Below are 17,547 nucleotides of genomic sequence, written 5' to 3' on the forward strand. Positions count from 1 at the left end.
GCTGTGCAGAGTTGAAGCAAGCAGCCTATTCTGGGACTGTTTTTTTAAAAAGCGGGTGTTGTGCACTTAGCCTCAGTCACAGCTCCAGGTCCAGCCTCTTCCTCAGGTGGACAGGCCACAGATGCAAAAATGGACCATGATTACGGCTCTTCAGGACTGTTTCTGGAGACACAGCAGGTGCTGGGCAGGTACCTGATGTGCATATGATGTACTGGATCACGTGAGGATGCCATACTGAGCCTCAGGGGGGTCAGATCTTGTGGCTGGCCTGCTGGTGGGAAGCAGGGAAGAGGCTGGACTCCTGGATGCACCCCAAATCATTCTAGGTCTGAGAATGAAAATGGTTCTATGCAACTTAATCCTCCTTTCTGGCAAGGCAGCTCCAGAGATGCCTGTGGTGTGTGTGTTGGGACGGAGGATGAAGGGTGGAGGGCCGGGGGAGTGGGGTGTCCACAGCAGAGCTGCTTCTGGTTCCCTCTGGAACCCTGTGGGCAAAGCAACAACAGTCCCATTTCCTTCTTCTTCTGCCCTATTTCCTCCGTCACACATGGTAGCAGCAGGTCTCTGGTGGTTTTCTTTTCCCTTCCTCTAGGAGGAGGGATCCTGGGGCTCCTTGGGGCTCGGTCTGTAACATCACCAGCCTGCACTGGTGGCTCCCTGCATACCCACAGGGTGGGGAAGGGATTCTGGAGACCCTTTGGTCTCCAAATTAGCTGAATCCTTTGGGATTCTGGGAGGGTCTTCTCTTGTCCAGAACTCAGCCTGGCAGGTGACAGACTCTTTCAGGGCATCACCTGAATTGCTCCTTAACACCCCCGCCCCCCGTGCTCTGACATGAGTTGTCTTCAGAGTCGGTCTGATGGTCCTCTCCACAGAGCCCCGCAGCGCTCTTCTCATGGCTCTGTGGAGGAGGAAAAAAACAAGGAAAACCAGATGGCTGAGGTATCAATTGTACGTCTGTGGCCTGTGCAGAGAAAGAAGCTTGGATTCAGGATTGAAACTCAGGTCCCAGTCCTGCTCATCCCCTACCTAATCAGCTGGTCACCTTGGCTACAGCACCAGCCCCTCAAAGCCTGTCTGACCCTAGAAGGTTCTCAGATGACCCATGGGGGCAATGGACATTTAAGAGCTTTGAATCGTAGTACCCAGCTGTGAGGAATGTATTCAACACCTACTGTGTGGCTGGCACTGTGCTGAGTGCTGTTCAGATACAAAAGAGTTTGCCTCTGGACTTGAGAAACTTGTGTGCCCAAGAGATGAGATCCTATGGCTATAAGCAATGTGACATTTTGGGATATTGGCTGCCGTTTAGGGAGGACAAGAAGGGGGAAGGAAGAAGATGTATACATGTGAAAGAAGAGGACACATAAACAGACTATGATGAAGTGCTTTCGAGTTCAGTAAAGGCGAATGGAGATGGAGAGGAAGAGGGAGAGGGAGATCAGCATGACCCGGACCATCAGGGATGCTTTATGGAAGAAGCCCATTGTGAGCTGGACTGTGAAGATCGACAATCATGAGCCACATAATGATGTTTCTGTAAATGAAGAACCACACATATATGTTGGCGGTCCCATAATGATATCACCTAGAAATGTAGCCATCTTGGTTTGCGTAAGTATACTCTGATATTTGCACAACATGCGACCACCTAAGGAGGCATTTCTCAGAAGACATCGGACGAATAAGCAACAGACTGTCCAGACTTCAGAGAGTTGACTGAGAGAATGGAGCTGGGGTGGAGGATAGAGGGGATCCAGTGATCAAAGGGATGGAAACCCCTTCAGTATTGCATAGGGTTGAAAGCCTCTTTGAGGGAGCAGGGCGGGAAGACAGCAAATAAATAATAATAACAGTTGGGCTTGGGCTGCGAAGGTAGGTCTATCACTCAGCAGTTGTTTGCCTTGGGAAAACCTTATTAACCTATCTGAGTCTCAATTTCTCTGCCACTGAAAACTTGAAAACAATACCTACACAAACTGACTGTATTAAGGATTATACCAGATCCCTGCCACAGTTCTGCAACTCACTGGTTGCCCGACTTAGCAATTTCACTTTCTTGAGCCCCAGGTTTCTCATCTTTACAGTGGGGACAATGCCTCTTCCAAAGTTGGGGCTAGGATGAAACAAGAGATGATATGTCAACTATTTGGCACAGGTAGGTGCTCAATAAATGTTATCATGAACCAGGTCCCCTCTAGGGAGGCAGGGCAACTGGGAAGTTTTCTGAGCAGAGGGGAAGGGTTCAAATGGGGTCATCTATCAAGTGGATGGAGGTCCAAGTGAACAAGAGAGCATTTCTGAGTACCACCTGTGCCCAGGAGAAGGAGGAGAGCCTCCTTCCTGGCTGGAGCCAGCAAGTTAATCTGGCGTGACCTCACTCTTGCAGGGCAAACTTCCATCCCCCAAAACCCAAGTGACCAACTTAATAGCTGTAGCCAAGGTAGAGAAGGTATTGGGAGAGGTTCTCCTCTGGCAGTCAGGATGCATTGTGAACCTCATTTCTTTGATGGATGGAAAAATAAATCATTTTAGTGGATTTATTTTCCTGTGGGCACACTGAGTCACAGTACCTGGACATCCTTCCCCAGTCATGAGGCCTCTGAGCTCCCCCAAGCTGCCCTTGCCAATGCCTGGGAAGGTAAGCGCACTCCAGCCGCAGAGCCAGTGGGTTCAGGACATCTTGATTAAGAGTGGGGGTGGGATGTGGTGGGCATCACAGGCCTGAGGTGACTCAGAGACTGCTTCCACCCCCTGCTCCCTCGCTTGGCCAGTCCTCAGAAGAGCCACCTGGTGCAGACAGTTTACTAATGTGGATCCCAGAATCTGCCTGTGTGGAACCTATTGGACCCATGCAGTCAGAACAGGCAGCCTGGGTGAGTAAGGACCCTGGACCAAGGGCAAAACCCTAGAGTCAAATCCCATCTCCTTTACTGATGAGCTGAGTGGCCTAACCCTTTACCTTTTGGTGCCTCAATTTACCTTTTGGTGCCTCATTTTTTTTTTTTTTGCCTATATTATGGGATAGCTGTTCCTGCCTTGCTCAGTTCAGAGGATTGATGTAAGAACGTCTGCATTTATGTTATCAGCCTAACCTCTTACAAAGAATCATAAACAGCTTAGACACTTAAGTGCCCCCCTCTCTCTTGGGCTAATAATCCTAAACTCTGGCTCTCTAAGCAAATTTCAATTCTGTCTCTTTCTTCCATCCACTTCATGCTCTTGGCCTATGGAGCTTCAAAACCCTCTAAATAGACTCTCTTAGCCAGGCGGATCTAGTGTGCAGTGGCATACAATGATCTCATGGACCCTCATGTGGAAGTTCCTGCAGGGATTTTGGTCAATGAGCCCCTTACCCTGTGGTCACTACCCTGCTCCCTGCTGGGGTATAAGCAGTTGCCATGCGAAACTCCTGGCTGTTTCTTGCTGTGCCTACTGCCCCACCTCCCTTCTCTGACTGCCACATGGCCCTCATCCCATCCCCCAGTTCTGACGTCAAAGGCTGGAGCGGTAGCTAAGCACACAGAAGGTGAGGCCAGGGCTTCCTGGCAATCCAGGGGCTTGGCTTTGGGAGCAGCCACCTGCCTCTCTGCCTGATGGGCTTGGCTGAGCCTCCCCGGCCACAGCCTCCCCTCTGCTCCTCCCAGAGTGGTCTGTGCCTCTCCTAGGCAATGAGTCCTCTTTCCTGATAAAAGACTGTGTCTGAGCCCATGGCAACCCAGGAGAAGGTCTGGCTTTCCTCCTTTCACTTGGATGCCACATTGGGAGGCAAGCTGGGTGCCCAACTCAAAAAACTGCTGCTTTGTGGGTTGATTGGGTGAACGAAGGAAGAAAGAAATAGCTATGCTAAAATTTAGGATTTGATTTCCCTTAGGACAAGAATTTCTACCCACACTGAAAGCAACCCTGCCCCACCCTAAGGCCAACTGTGTGGGCTGATTTCTCTGGGAAGATAATTCCCTCATATTTGGGGGAAGTTTCTTACCACAAATGGCTCAGGCTTACGCACGGGTGCCAAATGTGGCACACGAATTATTCTAAGCAACTCAACAGCCTGGTCTTACACAAATCATGAGATAGGGAAGGGTAATTCTGGATTTCTCTTTCTTTGTTTCTGTCTTCCCTACTGTCATTGATTGAATGATTCATTCATTGATTCATTGACTCAAACTCTTGCAGAGCATCATACATCAGCAGGTGCAAACTGAACAAGGGGCTGGCCGTGAACTGTGCCCTCCCTCAGGGACCCTGTATGTAAAAGAGGGAGTTAGTATATAAAGCAATTGGGCAGAATGTAGGGTGGGCTGCAAGAGGGAGACCTAGAAGTCCAGGAAGCCATGGAAGAGGCTCCCCTGCTGCAGGTGTAACTGGGCTTTGGAGGAGATGAGGCTTGAGCTGAGTAGGCATTAATCAGGTGAGGGAGCGTGGCCTGGCAATGTGGAGGAGGAAGGGGGGGTGCCCATGGAAGGGGAGCTGCGTCAGGGAACCATCTGGAAGACAGTGTTTCATTTAGCTAGAGAAAAGAGGGAATGATGACCCATTCTTGTCAGCAGCTAAGTAAGGTGCTAACTGTTAAGTAAGGCAAGTGTTAGTTTATAACAGCTTCAAGATGGGATTCCTCTTAAGGACTATCTATTTTCATTGGCTGCTGCTGTGGGAAGAGTGTGACTTTGGAATCAAGCACACCTAGGTTCAAAACCTGCTGTTAGTCACTACCTGGAACCTTGAGCAGGTCACTTAATTTTTGGAAACTTCACTTCCTGGAGAGACAACAACCTCCACCCCTTAGGGCTGTTGTGTGGGTTAAAGGAGGTGTCATATGGAAAGGGCCCAGCTCAGAGTCAGCACAAAATAGGTGCTCAGACAAGTTGCTTTTACCTCCAAAGATTAAACATAGGATTACCATATGGCCCAGAAATTCCGCTCCTGGGAATATACTCCAAACTGAAAATGGGGACTAGAACAGATATTTATACACCCATGTGCCTAGCAGCATTATTCACAATAGCCAAAAGGTGGATCCAAGTACCCATCAATGGATGAATGGATAAATAAACATACAACAGACTATTTTTCGGCCTCAAAGAGAAAGAAAGAAATTCCTGATATATGCTACATGGATGAAGCTTGAGGACATTATGCTAATTGAAATAATCTGGTCCCCAAAGGGCAAATACTGTATAATTCCACTTCTATGAGGTACTTTGAGTAGTCCAATTCAGAGAGACAGATAGTAGAATGCTAGTTGCCAGGGGCGGATAGAGAGGGGGAATGAGGACTCAGTGTTTAATGAGTACCGAGTCTCGTTTGAGAAGATGTAAGGAGTACTGGAGATGGACAGTGGAGATAGTTGTACAACAATGTGAATGTAATTAATGTCACTGAGCTGCTATGCCAAAAATGGTTAAAACAGTAAATCTATGCTATGCATATTTTACCATAATTTTAAAAAGTTTTCAGGACTGGGATGTAGCTGAGTGGTAAAGTACTTGCCTAGCATGCATAGGTGCTGGGTTCAATCCCTAGCACCGTGATAAATTAAAAAAATTATTCTCCTTCTACAGAAGCAAAGCCTCTTACCCCACCCCACCCCCGCCCACTCTTTCTGTCTCTCGGAAAGTGGACAAAGGTACATTCCCTGTGACACTCCTGAAAGGTCACCAGCCCTGAGCTAGATGCCTAAATATCAGCTGATCCTGCTCAGACTCTCAGAGAGGGGATTGATTAAGCAATGTTCTATCCAGGCTGAGGACTCTATGCATCAGGCTCATTGGAAGGGAGCTGGCTCTGGTGCTGGAGTTGGGTGCTGAGGGCCATTGCCAAGTAGGAATGACGCATTGAAATTTCCTTGCCAGCGTACCCCATGTTAAATGGACTTGCCTTGGAATTTCGCTGTTGACATTGCATGTAAGGTGACCTTGCTCAAGGACCAGGGCGGATCCGGGTTTAGAGCTGATCAGGTTTGAGGAAGTATCCCGGTCTTTGGGTTTAGGGCATTCCCGGTTTAAGACAAGTTTAAGGCGTTCCCAGTTTAAGACAATATGGGTTTTAGGGAAGTTGGAGGTTGAAGATTATTGCTGCTGGAAATAGGGCGTTCCTGCTGCCTGAGCTCCCGTTGAGTTCTCGGGAGATTCAGAAAGTATTTTGGGAAGAAAGCCTCGTGGAGTAGGTGAATTTGGTGGCAGCAGAACTGGGATTGCCCCAGAACGTGTGTAGAGGCCAGTGTGAGTTCGGGAATAAAGAATTGCTGTTTGAATCTACAAAGCTGTGTGGTGGCTCGTGATTCTGTGCCCAGCCAAGACTGTGGCATTTGGTGGTCCGTACGTGGAACGTCTGAAACTTGGAGGTAAGTGAAATTCCTCGCCCCTGAGGGAAGGCGAGAGAATGGGTGACCATTTCAAAAAACAATGTGTTCTTGTTTTGATTTATTTCGTTTTTGTTTCAAGCTGCCTGTCCCTAGAAATTTCTCAGGCAAACTGGGAAAAATGGTTGGCTCAAGGTTTGAAGTTTGTCAGCCCGGAGAAAGAGAAAATTGATACAGCGAAATTCCAAGGCAAGTCCATTTAACATGGGGTACGCTGGCAAGGAAATTTCGATGCGTCATTCCTACTTGGCAATGGCCCTCAGCAGTTGGGCAGGGAGGGGAAGGGGGATTAGCATTCACTGAGTGTCCACTGTGCGCCAGGCTGCATGCTAAACCAGGTGCCAGGCATACAAATGAACAGCTTCTGCCCTCAAGGAATTTGCACTCAACTTCTACCTCAGTTACCAGTGGGCCAGCCCCCGCTGTGGAGATGGCCAGGAGGGTAAAAGGGATGAAACATATTTTTTGCAATTATTGGACAGGATTCAGGACCTAGAGAGATTTCTGCACAACCCCAAGAAGACCTGGCTTTTGAGGCCAGCACTGCTACTGACCTCTAACAATAAAAAGGTTTGTGTCCAGACCTTGAGGAGCAGCTGAGCTTGTCTGACAGAATCTTCACAGTGCCGTAGTTGGCAAGCTCATGCCACAGGACAGGAAGGGATGGGAAACTTCTCTGGGCTCCCACTGCAAAAGGGAATTGCTTTGGCCAGCATCCCCCTGGGACCACAGACACCAAGAATTAGGGAACCACCCAAAGGGTCTGGGTTTCTGAGAAGAGGATCTCATCCTTCCCACATCTCCCACCTTCCAGGCCAGTAGCTGATAAGGGATGCTGTTGCAAAATATGGGTAGCTGTACACACTTAAGGTCCCAAATCTAAATAAGGGTCTTTTATTCACTCAACATTCATTGAACCCCTACTTAATACTTAACATGTTAGTAATTCAGTCTTTACTCTCACCTGGACAGGAGACAGAGATCTATCAAAGTACAACTTACGAATAGTTAAAAGTGTGCTTCTCATAAAAAAAGATGTCACTGAACTTAATAATTAACAAGAGAACCAGTAAGGTGATAGAGTTGATTCAAAGAGCATTTGAAGAGCTGGGATTTAAAAGAAAGTCACAGCAAAATAATTTCTTAAAGATAAATTTAGCTCATGTCCTAAAGGGCAGTAAAACTGGGGTTATCTTTCTCACTGGACAGAAATAATCCCATCTGTACTAGACAAAAAAAAATGGCCAAGTTAACATGTAACTTCACTTTATGAGTCCTTAGTTAATAATAGCAAATGATGAAGTGAATGAAACCTTCCAGGGGGACACTTTCCAATAGATATATAATGGGAGCCACAGGTATAATTTAAGTGTTTTGGTAGTTACACTTAAAAGGAAAATCAAAAGGGTAAAAATTAATTTTAATAATAAAATTCAATATTAAATTGCAATACTTTATTTAATATTTTAATTAAATACTAATTTTAATGTTTTATTTATTAAACCCAGCAAGTCCCAAATGTTGCCATTTTGACATGTGGCACTTACCACATTTCAAGGGCTCAATAGCCATGAGTGGATTGCACAGTTCTTTCTATTAAATAATCTTTGTGCACATCTGTTCAGCAAAGCCTCTGTGTGAAATACAGTCTCTTTGAAATTAAGAGCTTCAAATCTTATTAACTCCTGAACCTCCTTATGGCTGAGACACGGGCCCAGGTGGGCATCAAAGAAACTGACCTGTGACAAGTTTTCTGGCTAAGCACAGGGTAGCTCAATCTCCATATATCTACATATGTATATCTCCTGGCTATTGTTTCTATAAATTGTAACTGCTCCCAATTTTTTCCCCTTACATCATTTGTTTATTTCTTATACAGCAGGTAACCAAATCTCATCAGCTGGGATCCAGGCAGGCTCCCTGGCTTGACTGCCAGTAACATGTTCCTTCTACCAGCCACTGAAAGAACATACCGTATCCCCCCGATTTTATCTGCAGTTTGAATCATTCTTATGAACATATCTGCACAAGTCTTATGACCTAGGAAGGTGAGTCCAAACTATGGCCCTTAGAAGGGTTTGTGTAAGGCAGCTGAGCAAATGTCATCACATCAGATGCTCTGATGTTGAGGTGTGTCCAGGACTGTGGGGGTCTGCAATCTGCTGGGGGGACATAGTAGATTAGAAAAGACTTGACCGGGGATGAGTAGGCTAAAAAAAAAAAAAAGTGGTGGAGGGACATTCCAAACAAAGAGAAGAATGAGACCCAAAGCAGGGAGAGGCACAAATTCAGAGAACACTCATGGGTGCACCTAACTAGAGAATGGGGTGTGTGGAGAGGGAGGGGCAGGGACTGACGGGAGACCTTGATAGGCTGGATCCCTGTAGCAATAGACAAGGGTCTGGGGAAGCTGTGGTGTCTCATCTACAACCAGAAAAGTAGGGACATGACAAGACTTGTCTTGTAGCAAGTTACTTCAAGGAGATGTTAGCCTTGTGGCTGGTGGAACTTTCTCCAATTCCCTATCCTCTTGTTACCCCAGTTATGAATGGGGATGAAGTTTGCATCACAGTTGGTAGCTAAAAATATTTTCTGGGCATCAAGTAACAGATGTGATGCCCAAATCCAAGATGAAGAATGCATTGATAGAGGGGGGCAAGGTGGCTCTTGAGGTCAGGACATAGCAAAGACTCCTTTTGGGTTCTGAGGAAGGCTGTAAGGCGACTTTTATGGATTGGTGACTTAGTAGTTGATACTCTAGCAGCCTTTGGGGCCAGGTTCAGGTAAGATAAAAGAATCCCAGCCTGGCATTGACTCAACTGTTGGCAAGAAAAAGCCCATCGTCTGGAGGGGGTTAAGAGCTGGCTTTGATTTTCTCTTGCCCTTTGTATCTGAGAAGTCAGGTGTCCTTCCTGGGCATCCCCTGAGATGGTGGTCTCTGGCTCCTGGAAGTGACAGGTTAAACAAGAGCAGGTAAGGCTGAAACAGGCCTGCAGAGTACGAAGAACCAAGAATTCCTTAATTCTCAGGCAACATCCTCCTAGATCCCCCACTACACCAACGTTAGGAAGAGAAAAATGACTTGTTTTAGTTTTACCTGGAAACAAAATATGTGCATGGAACAAGCTTCTTTAGCTAACAGACTGTGGCTGCCAGGAAAGGATGAGGCAGAGTGGGGTGAGATTTCAAGATGGCTCTGTAGTCCATCCGCCTCTGTGCACCCAAGTGCATGCGGGCTGGGTAGGAGGGATCTCAAATCAGCTTCCCAGGGCTGATGTGTCCCTATGTGGCCAGTCTGGGAGACAGCAGATTCTAGGGTCCTATTTCCACTTGGGGCTATACAATCACCAAGTGAAAGACTAACCATCCAGTTGAACGAGGAAATTCTGATCTTATCTCCTTGGAGATATAAGACTTCCCCTGCTTCCGATTCCACGCTTTGCACCATGAACTGATCACTGCTGAGTTCTGCACAAATGTCTTCTAATGACAGGAGAGGAGGAAAACCAAAGCCCAGAGCAGCAGGGGCTGCTGAACTGGAACTCAGAGAATGGATCCAGGCCTGCCAGCTCCAGCCCCATGTTTAGAAATGAGCGCCACCAAATGTCAAATATATGGTTAAAGATAAAATCCAGTGTGATATCAAGCCATGTTCCAAATATCAGATCCAGGGCCAGATGCCTCTCTGCCCCATGAGCAGCTAGCACCTGCGCTGAGCCCCCTGGTCCCTCAGCTCTCCCTCTCCAGAGCTAACCTTCCGGCCCCAGTCCCTCAGGGGAGGCTGTGGATGATGGTGCTCGTTCTCTTCCCAATTTAAGCATCCTCAGAGGTCCTCCAGTGGAGACTACCTATTACTTTTGAAAAAAGGCCTTGGAGAAGGAGGAAAAGAGGAAGGAAGGACATGAAGCTTTAGGAAGTGGTGGTTAGTAAGCTCAGTGGTAGGGACACAGATCTCATTTGAGCTTGTGAGAGCCTGTTAAGGTGGGCAGTATCGTCCTCAACTTGACAACCTGTAGCTCAGCGAAGTGAAGTGAAATTGTGCAGTCAGCGGTGGAAGCCAGGCTAGAGCTCAGGGTCCCTGATTCCTTCCACATTCAGCCCCACGTGGAACCAATCTGAACTCTAGAAGAAGCGATAACAGAGCAAAGCCCCATAGTGAGGACTCCTTGGGATGGACTAAAACCCAGGCTCCAGCTATCTTCACAGCCTGCACAGACCCAGCGTGTAACCCCTAGACAGATGGTTCTTCCCAGAGCAGTGGGGTGGGTTGGACTCCTTGGTGAATCTGATGGAAGCTCTGGATCCTCTCTCTGGGAAACGTACAGTCACCCACGTTCACATACAACCTTGGCTGATATTTGGAGGGGTGCTAAGTGTCAAACAAATTCTCTTTGAAGCCCAGGAGTCTCCCATGTGGACTTAGATAAAGAAAGAGAAAGTATTTGGGAGAATGAAGGAAGGAACAGCGCGCTCTGGCAAGTGAGGGGAGGAGGGAACAGATGCCTCTCCACTGGCATTGCGGGGCTCAGAGGCCCAGGACCTCCCAGGGTGCGGCTTGCTGGTGTCTAATGAGGTCACCAAAAGCATGCCACAGCTCTGGGGGCCTGAGAGAGGCAGGGCCTCAGGCCGCCTTGACCCGTCCTGGAACTGGGTTTTGCTCTAATAAAGGAAGTGGTGTCCATTCCCCAACTTAGCTTCCCAAGTCTCCTTTTGGAAATCAGATCTCTGTCTCCGAAGCCAGCAGTAGCCACAGTGAGAATAAAAACCCAGAGTGGTTTTGGTCTCAAGGTACCGCCCACCTGCCAAGGACAGGGTGGCGTCAGGCTAACCCAGCCCCAGCCGGCCCCGTTAAAAATAATGATTACGTAAAGAAAACATCCCCAGAAAAAGAATCCCGACTAATCTCAGCTGGACTGGAGTAAAGGTCTCCCGTCCTGACCCACCTCTGAGGAGAGATGGGCCCAGTCTTCCTTGAATTGTTGTCCCTGTTCCATTCATTCATGTGCTTGCTCAGCAGGCACCCAGACAGTGTGGGTTTCTCGGCTGTTCCACTTCCAGCCTCTTCAGTCCACTTTAGGCCCCGTAACCTCAGCCCCAGCAAAGGCAGGACCTCCTCCTCCCCTGCCCTTCCCACTTTTTCTCTCTTCTGCCTCTACTCCACTTTTCCACTCTCCCTTTCTTTCTCCTTCCTCTTTCTCTCGTCCTCCCTCTCTTCCTCCTCTTCTAAGATTCCGGCAGTGTTAGTTTTCCATCACTGTAAGGAATCTCTAACACCTCTGAGATGATCAACTTATAGAGAAGGAAGATTTATTTTGGTTCAGGGTTTCAGAGATTTCAGTCTATGGCCACTTGGCCCCATCATTTTGGGCCTGTGGGAGGCTCGGTGCAACCTGGTGGGAGTGCATGGCAGAGGAGGCAAATCCATTCATTTCATGGTAGCCAAGAAGCAAAGAAACAGAAAGGGGTCAGGATCCCAATATCCCCTTCAAGGTCACGCTCCCAAAGACTAACTTCTTTCCACTAGGCCCAACCTCCTAGAAGTTCCCCTGCCTCCCAATAGCACAATGGACTATGGACCATGCCTTCAGCACCTGGGCTTTGGGGCAACTTTGAAGATCCAAACTCCTACCTTCCACCTGTCCTGTGCATCCTCTTACCTCATTGCCGCCTTAGCTGTCGCTTCCAGTGGCTCACAGATATGTGTAGAAAGGACCTGGGGGCAGTCCCAATCCCAGGACCTTGCTGGAGGAAGGAGGCTGACAGTTGTGGTCAAGGTACTCCCAAGCATAAGAAGCAGCTTCATGGGTGACCCTCTGTCTTCTCACTGCTTTAGAAAGCATGCACACAGTTCTCACTGCTTCTGGCTCAACAAGAGGGAAATGGCCCTGCCAGGGAATTGTCTCACGAGAATTAATGTCTCAAGGTCCTGACTCAAGGTTGACATGCCTCATCCTGTTATCCTAAATGTGTGGCTCTAACAAGGGATTTCTGGAAAAGAATTTCTGTTGTGAAAATCAGGTCTGCCAACCCCAGACCCCTGGCTGTTTCTCTAGGTATCCACTAGGAAGGACACACGTTGGGACTGTTCAGCTGCATGGGCCTGGCTAGCTGTTTCACATATTCCACTTCCACTTGCTCCCCTCAACAGGATCTGTAGGAAATGAATGATTATCCTCATTCCACAGAGGAGCTGGGGCCATGGAGGGGCGGTGTAGATGGGAGCATTGAGGGTGGGGTGGTAGGGGGACAGCATCCCAGTTCAGACAGGTTAAATCACTGGCCCAAGGTCACACAGTTCTGGTGCTAAGGGGCCAGCATCTTCTACCTGCAGCTATGTCTGGCTAGAGATCCGGTGGAGACAGACACACAGGGCCAGAGCCAGCCTGAATGGGTTCAGGCCCAAATTGGCCTGTGAAATCTACCTGTGAGTCCTCTTTCAAGTTACTCTCTGTGCCTTGCTTTCCTCATCTAGAAAATATGAGTGAAGAAAAGAACCTTCACCTCCTGGGCTTGTTCAGAGGATTAATCTACATAGAGGACTTAGAACAATCAGAACAATCTTTGCCTGTCTAGGCACTCAAAATTAGCTACTAGGACTTCCAGAGGCCCCCGTTCCCCAAGTCTGCAGAAATGCCCACGTTGCTGGGAGCAGGCTGGAGGACCACCTTGGGTGAGGGTGATGGGCTTCTGTTCCCATCTCAGATGTGGAGCCTGAAGCCTGGCAATAGGACGGAAACGCCACATTTCAGCCTGCCTTTCTTTCTTTCTCTGTTTCTTCCTCCCTCCCTCCCTTCCTTCCTCAGCCTCTTTCTATGCCCCATTTCTGCCCCAGGAATTTTGTCCAAAGCACAAATGAGAGCAACTGACTAGCCCTCCAGGAGTTGGGGAGAGCATGAGGCTCCAGAAGAACTTGTAACAAAGACTGAGAAAGAAGATCATGGAGAGGGAAAGGGCACAGGATGTGAGCCCCTCCCTGGCTGTTCCAGTGGACTCCATGGAAGTCCGCAGCCAGTAACACCAGGAAGAAGAGACCCAGCTCCATGGAGCCTGGGGAGCTGGGGCCATGGAGGAGCGGTGTGGATGGGAGCATTGAGAGTTGGGTGGTAGGAGGACAGCATCCCAGGGAATTGCTCTGGACAAAATTCTGACACCCAGACATGGACTTGAATGACAGATGTGATGGACAGAGATTGACAGACGTCAATAGTGAGCAGCTAAATCATTCACTAACTTTTCATTCGGTCCTTCCTTCATTTGTTCACCACTGAGCTCCTGAGCACTGAGCTGGCTCTGGCACTAATAATGGAAGCATCCACAGGTGAGCAAACAAGCAACAGGGTATCACTGTGAGGAGCACCTAAGGTAGAGGTATTCTGCCTGGGATAGTGCAGGACAGCTTCTCAGAGAAGATGACAGCTGAGTGGGCCTTGAGGGATGAGTAAGAGTTTGATAGGCAGATGATGCAATAATGGAATGGAGGGGGTGGCGCAACAGGAGAGGGGTAATCTACACACAGGCAACTCCAGTTGCATATCAGTCTGATTTCCCCTCTGTGCTGTGTTTTTGTTTTGGTTAATCAGAGCCAGAATTCCTTGTAAAGTTTTAGCCTCTAGATTGACCTACACAAGGGAGCTCCTGCTTTCTTCTCCCCTGAATTAAAAAAAAAAAAAAAAAAGGACACAGTGGTACATGCCTGTAATCCCAACTACTTTGGAGGCTGAGCGGGAGGACCTCAGGTTCCAGGCCAGCCTGGGAAACTTCATGAGACCCTGTCTCAAAATAAAACAATAGCCAGGTATGTTGGAGCACGCCTGTAATCCCGATGGCTTGGGAAACTAAGCCAGGAGGATTGTGAGTTCAAAGCCAGCCTTAGCAACTTAGCAAGGCCCTAAGCAATTCAGTGAGCCCTGTCTCTAGATAAAATATTTTTAAAAGGTTGAGGATGTGGTTCAGTGGTTAAGCACACCCCAGATTCAGTCTCTGGTACCAAAATAATAAAAATAAAATAATAATAAAAAAGGGCTGTGAATGTAGCTCAGTGGTAGAGTAGCCACTTGGTTCAATCTCTGGTATCCCCCACCCCCCGCACACACACACACACACAAAGAAAAAGAAAAAAAGTACAAAGAAATAAAAACAAAGAGACCTCTCTGGTGCTAGGATTTCCTATAACAGAGAACAAGGCTTTAACTCCATAAGTTCTTGCCGTCTTGCAATCCTACGTCCTGCGAAATACAACATACTTGGACCTTCATTCGCACTAGCATGTTAATGACTGGCGTCAGATACTTTCTTGTGCAGATCTTAGATGAAGAGAGAGTGAGGATCTCTGGAAATATGTTTGTATGCTGGAGGTGGGGCAGCAGGAGCATGGTAATTAGTGGGAGTCCCTGCATGGGGTGGGAAAGAAATCAAGAACCGAGATGAAGAGTATTAGAGATCAACGTTTGCAGTCCTGCCCAGGGAAATCCAGTTTGTCGCAATCCAGCACTGAGGCCCAGAGGGGGAATGGTAACGCTGGTGCTTTCATATCTCCCCACTCCCTCCCCATCTTTCCCCAGGTTCCCTGGGAGCTGGTTGCCACCTCTAACAGGGTCCTAAGAGAAATGAGGTCCCTAATCGATTTGCCAGGAGTACAAACAGTATTGTCCCCTCAGGGGAGGAATACAGGGCCCTGCTTCCATGGCTGGAAGTAGCTGAGATGGGGTAGGGTGGGAAGGGGCTGGGCTGTGGCCACGGTGTGCACTGAGGATGGCACAGACCCCACACCCCCCGCCAGGCTGAGCAGCCAGTGTGCTGGGAAGGATGAAGGATCCCAGAGCTGTGTCCCTGTGGAGGTAGCTTCAGAGATGGTGGCACTGGTGGCACGGCTCCCTTCTCCATGGTAACCGGAGAGCCACCACATCAGGGAGGGCCACCGCGGCAACAACTGCTCCGGAACAGCTCCTCTGGGCCTCCTGGCCTCCTGGGTTTGCCCTGGTCCTCCCCAGGGGTAGCTGGCTGGGCCAGGGCCTCCAAAAAGAGGTGAGATGCCTTCTTGGTGAGCCTGGCTTCTGGGCATGGGGGGAAGTCTGTTTGCTCTGATCAGATCAGACTGAGAAGGGATTTGAAGTTGGCTGGGCTGAGGGGTTGAGGGAGAGGTGCTAAGGAGAGTCTCTCAGATGTCAGGACTGGAGCTGAGGCTGGGGCTAAGGAATCCTGGTTTCTAGTCCCCCACAGGCCTCCTGAGGGCTGGGTTCTACCCCTGGGTCTATGAGCCAGAGTTCAGGAAGCCCTGGTGTCAGTGGGATCTGGAGGAACCCCGCTCTCCCACCTAAGGCCTGAGCAGACCCTGGAGTCTCCCAGGTCAGGAAAGAAGGTTGGGGCTGCTGGCTAGAAGGGAACGACAGGCCAGGCAACTTGGCTCAAGGTTCTGCCTCTTCCACACTCCTCAGCCTCACTCCCTTCCTCCTTCTCCTCTCTGCATCCCCTCCTTCATCCCACCCTCCTCTTCCTCTCTTCCTTCTCACTCATTTCTTCCTTTCTCATCATCTCTTTTTAACATTTTGCTGAGCATCTACTATGCATGGAGCCAGGGTGGATCAGCACCCTTGCCCAGCTCGCAGTGCTGGGGGCCAGGATTTGATAAGAACCAAAAAGGACCAAGTGGGAAGCGGGAAGTTCTGAAGTGAAGAGAAGAGGAACTATGGGTATGGGACTCTCCCCTTCCCCTTCCCTCTCTTCCCGTTTTCCTCTCCCAACCCTCCTCATTATTCCGACAGTTTCTCCGGCAGGAAATGCATAATGTAGAGAAGAGCTTTCACATGGTTCCCCAAGGACTCCCAGGAATGCCCTAGAAGGGAGGCACACAAGTCAGCTGGAGGCAGCTCGGTGGGTAAGAAAGGATGGAGTTCAGCACCTCTGGGCAGGTCCATCTCCAGTCCCCTGCACTGGGCTAGGCCCTAGCAACCCACTGGAAGGCAGGCAGTAAACAAACACAGAGTTACAGAGTGACAAGCATCTGGAGAAAACCAGCTGGCTGAGGTGCTAAACAACTCGGGAACCCAGGGCATAAGGGACAGAACCCAGCTACTGAGACAAGGGGCTGGGGGTGTGTGTGGGGGCAGCACTGTGATAACACCGTGAAGAAGAGACTGGCAGGTGTGAGAAGCGGAGGGTAACGGAGCTGCTGGTTCCCAAGGGCTGAGGGCTGAGAGCAGAAAAGGACAAACAGAGTCTGCAGAGGCAGTAAGTAGCCTGAGCAGCATCAGGGCCTAGAGGGGCCCCTGAGGAGTTGGGATTTTATTCCAAACGCAGTGGGAATTCAGCCACTGAAGGTTTTAAGCAGGGGTAACATGATCCTGGTTTCATTTTGAGAAACTCTCTGGCTTCTGGGTGGAGATGGGGTGGTGGAAGGGCAGAGGGGACCTAGGGAGAGTGGGAGGAGCCTCCTGCAGAACTCCAGGCAGTCCCCGCAGGGGGCCATGAGCCACAGTGCTGAGGGAGTGAAGAGAATATTTAAAATACATTTCAGAACCAGAAAGATAGAACTTGCTAATGGGATGAAGTTTGGGGTAGAAAATATATATTTTTGCCAATTGTCTTCTGGCCTTTCTCCCCCACTAGAATGTAAACTCCATGAGGGTAGGGATCCTTTCATCTTATTACTGTTGTTTCCCCAGGACAGGCTTATTTATTTATACATTGCAGTGCTAGGGATCGAACCGAGGGCCTTGTGCCTACCAGGTAAGAGCTGTACCACTGAGCCACGCTCCAGCCCCAATACAGGCTTTCCATAAAGATTTCATGCATGATAATTAAGTCAGTGAAATAGGGAATGAAAGAGTTGGTTAAGAATGACACCCCCCCCCCAAATTTCAGGCTCAGCCCCCTGCGGGGGTAGGGGGAGCACAGAGAAGGGAAGCAGAGGCGTGAAATCAAAGTTGGTGTCAGGGAAGCAGTGACAGTACTGTGTCTGGTCCAGCAGGCAGTTAGTGAGCATGGGTAGCATGAGAGGTAAGGACCTGGCTGTCTGGACCAGTGCTGTACCCCCAGCAAGTACAGCAGCACCAGGAATGGAGGAGAGGCTCCGTCTGTGTCTCTGTTCCTGGAAGTGTTGAAGGCCACAGGAGTAGGAAGGTCAACTAGGAAAGCAAGTGGAGAGAGAAAGTGGGTAGCCCCACCCACCCCTGACCAACAACCAG

The 17,547-nt window shown here is 49.0% G+C and overlaps 1 long non-coding RNA gene across 2 annotated transcripts; it reads left to right on the forward strand.

Moving 5' to 3' along the window:
* The first annotated feature begins 5,807 nt into the window (after window positions 1–5,807).
* On the forward strand, window positions 5,808–14,583 carry LOC308656445. 2 transcript variants are annotated; one of them, XR_014023727.1, is made up of 3 exons: window positions 5,808–6,350; window positions 8,247–8,412; window positions 13,168–14,583. It is a non-coding gene; the product is annotated as an uncharacterized lncRNA (long non-coding RNA). The 2 variants fall into 2 exon arrangements; XR_014023728.1 differs by having other exon boundaries at window positions 13,197–14,583.
* Window positions 14,584–17,547: the final 2,964 nt, after the last annotated feature.

Source organism: Spermophilus citellus (assembly GCF_964194105.1).
Source record: "Spermophilus citellus genome assembly, chromosome: 9".
Taxonomy (NCBI): Eukaryota; Metazoa; Chordata; class Mammalia; order Rodentia; family Sciuridae; genus Spermophilus; species Spermophilus citellus.